We start from the raw sequence: 3,092 nt of genomic DNA on the forward strand, positions 1-3,092 counted from the left end.
GCTTTGTGGTTTGCTTTACCAGCCAGGGTACTGATTATTACTACAAGTCATGTAATCTTGACCGTGCTGCCTTTCCCTCCCTACCCTCAGAAACTCAGAACAATAAGCAAAATGAAAGTCAAAAACTTCGGGATTAAAGAAGAAATGGGCATGGCCCGTAATAAAAAATTAGGCTGCTTGAGCAAACAAAAGCTGCTTGAAACTTGCTAAGTGAATTAATAGTTTTTAATCCTTCAATACAAACACTCTACTTACTGCATGGAGGAACTGGTCTTCCCAGATATAAGCGAGTTGGTTTTAATCGTGTCATTAACGTCATAAACAAATATTTTGCACACAGCCATAGGCACCCCAGCTCCGAACAGATTGGGCAAACGACTCTACTGCTCACCTATCAAAACTTCTCAAACACAGGCCCAGATGAGAACATTTTCCAGTACATCAACCCAGAGAATAAGCAGAAAAGCCAGATGCCTGTTGCTTCTGTTCCCTCCTGCAGATTTTTCTGCAAAAATCAGAGGTCTGGTGAAATGGGGCCCTGTTGAGCCTTTTAGAAATCTCCTAGCAGGGAAGCAGGTATGTATTCAAAGTCAGGATTGATCTAAGTAAGACTCTTCCCCCACAGAAGCAAATGATAAGGAGCCCAAACACCATGGACACAGGTGAACTTCATGCTCTTTCATTGAAAGAAAGGCATTGACTGGCCTATCACCTACTACAGGTGCCCACACTTACTTCATCAAAGAATCATGTGGGATACTTGTTAAACAAGGATTCCCCTGCTCTTCCCTTTTATGGTTTTAATTTCTCTCCAGGTGAATCTTATAAGTCAACAGGCTTGAGAAATACCAGATGCTTATAAAAGGGGAAAATGCATTAATGTAACAAAAAGGAGAGTTTCTGCTAAGTTACCTGGGGTTTTTTCCTGCATACCCGCAACAGGTTTTGGGCAATATTTTCACCAACCATTCCTGAAGCTAAGAACTCAAATTGTCAATTCTTTAGTAAAATGGCCACAGTTCCCAGCCAAATGTCCATGCAGAGAAGCCAGGTTCTCGAAGGAAAAGGAGAGTTTTGAGACCCTGAATCTTTAGTTTTTGGTCTTTTAAAGAAGGGTCCCTGCTTGTCTTTTCCATAGCGTGTGAGTCTATAGAACCCACAGACTGGATGCCTTTTATTTAAAAAGCAGTTTACTGAATCCATCAACTTTCAGAAGACTTTCCAAACTTCTCTAAAGATATATAAAATTATGCCTTAGTGAAAAGGGCTGTTATCTCAAGAGGAGGTGGTGAAGTCCCCTCCGTTTACACATAACTCCATTAAGGATTAACAGAAAGAAACTCAAATGCTTTGAATTCTTACAACTTAACCTTCAAATTCATTATTGGTCACGATTTATAGGTCTCTAAGGGCTCCTCAAAGCGATGTAGACGACTTTTATAAGCAAGCAAAATGCAAAATTGGAATCTACCTCGGTGGGAGAGAAATGAAAACAGAGCTTCACGACTGTGACCTTAACTAACATCTGTAAACTCCACTTTTCTCCCTAGAGAATGCAAGCTGATCTATTTACTCTTGGCAGAGGAGAAAGGAGTGAGGGCGCCCAGGTGCTAAAAGAAAACCATTCAGGAGGACATGGACCAGCGCCAAGGTCACAGCCCACCTGAATGAGAGATGAAATCCAGGTACATCCAGCCCCAGAAGCCCTGGCTCCTTCCTGGACGCGAGCACGGCCGAGGAAGGGCTTCCCAGCCACAGGTGTGGAGAGGCGGCTCCCCTGCCCGCTGCGGGGTACGGACACGGGATCCGGGACACGGGATCCGTGACGCGAGGGCAGCCGCAAGAAATTCAAGAAGCAGTGGATGCCCGGCCTGGTCCGGCCAGGGCGGCGCAGACCTGAGCCCGGCGTCCACCGGCAGGTGCATCGCTCTGGGTTCGAATCCCGACTCTGCCACTTACGGGCCGCGCCCCCCCCCCTCCCCGGCCCACCCGTGACCGCTCAGAGCTTCGGGTTCGCCGACGGCACAAAGGGGACCATCCTGTCTCCCAAGGGGCTGGCGTGCAGAATAAAGGAGGGGGCAGAAATACATAAGGAAAAGAAAAGTCCAGGGTGACGATGCTCGTTGCGGTCACTATGGCAAGTGATTCCAACGGGGGCTGGAGAGTGAGGGCGCGGGAGCCGCGGACGGTCCCGGGGATCAGCCCTGCCCCGGCCCGCGCGAGTGGGCTCCGGGACCTCTGTCCGCCCGCCCCGCCCGCAGCCCGCGGTCCGCGCCACCTTTCCCGCGGCGGGCGGCGGGCGGCGGGCGGGGCGGGCGGACGGGGCGGGGGGCGGGAGGCGCGGGCCGGGCGGCGGGGAGGGCGGGAGCGCGGGCGCACCGGCGGGCTCCGCGGCCCCCAACGGCCGGGCGCCTCCCCGCCTCCCCGCCTCCCCGGGCCGCAGCGCCCAGCGGCGCACGCCCGGGGCGGACTCCGTGTCCACGCGGGCCCCCGGGGCTGCGGACCCGCGCCCCCAACTCCGCCCCCTCGCGGTGCCGGCAGGTGCAGGCTCCGGGCCCGCGCTCCCGCCCGCGCTCCCCGCCCGCCGCGCGCCAGCCGCGGCGCAACTTTCTTAAAGGGACAGGTGGCCGGAGTCCGCGTCTACCTGGGCCCGGGACTCGGCCTCCCCGCCCGGCCCGGCCCGCGCTTAGGGGAGGGGGAGGTCGCGGCAGAGCTCTCCGGCCACCCTTCTCCTTGCCCCACCCCGGGACGTGCCGGATTGCGAGTTTCAACGCGCCGCGCATCCTTGGGCGACTTAATTCTTTCGGCCCCTGCCACCCTCCCACCGCTCCTCGACGCATGCTCGCGGGCACGCAGTTGCTGCCACTGCGGGCAAAATCTGAGGAGGGGTGTCCCCACCCCGGCGCCCCGCCCCGCCCCCCCCCCCCCCCGGGCCCCGGGGCGCGCAAGGCTCGCGGCTGCTGGGAAACACCCGCTGCAATCCCCTTGACCCTGCCCTGTAACTGACCCTTGGGGGAAAAAAAAAAAAAAAAAAAAAAGCCCCTGCACGGCTACTGCGCATGCTCTGAGCTGGACAGCTCCAGAGAGGGAAA

This window comes from Canis aureus, chromosome 27 (assembly GCF_053574225.1).
Source record: "Canis aureus isolate CA01 chromosome 27, VMU_Caureus_v.1.0, whole genome shotgun sequence".
Taxonomy (NCBI): domain Eukaryota; kingdom Metazoa; phylum Chordata; class Mammalia; order Carnivora; family Canidae; genus Canis; species Canis aureus.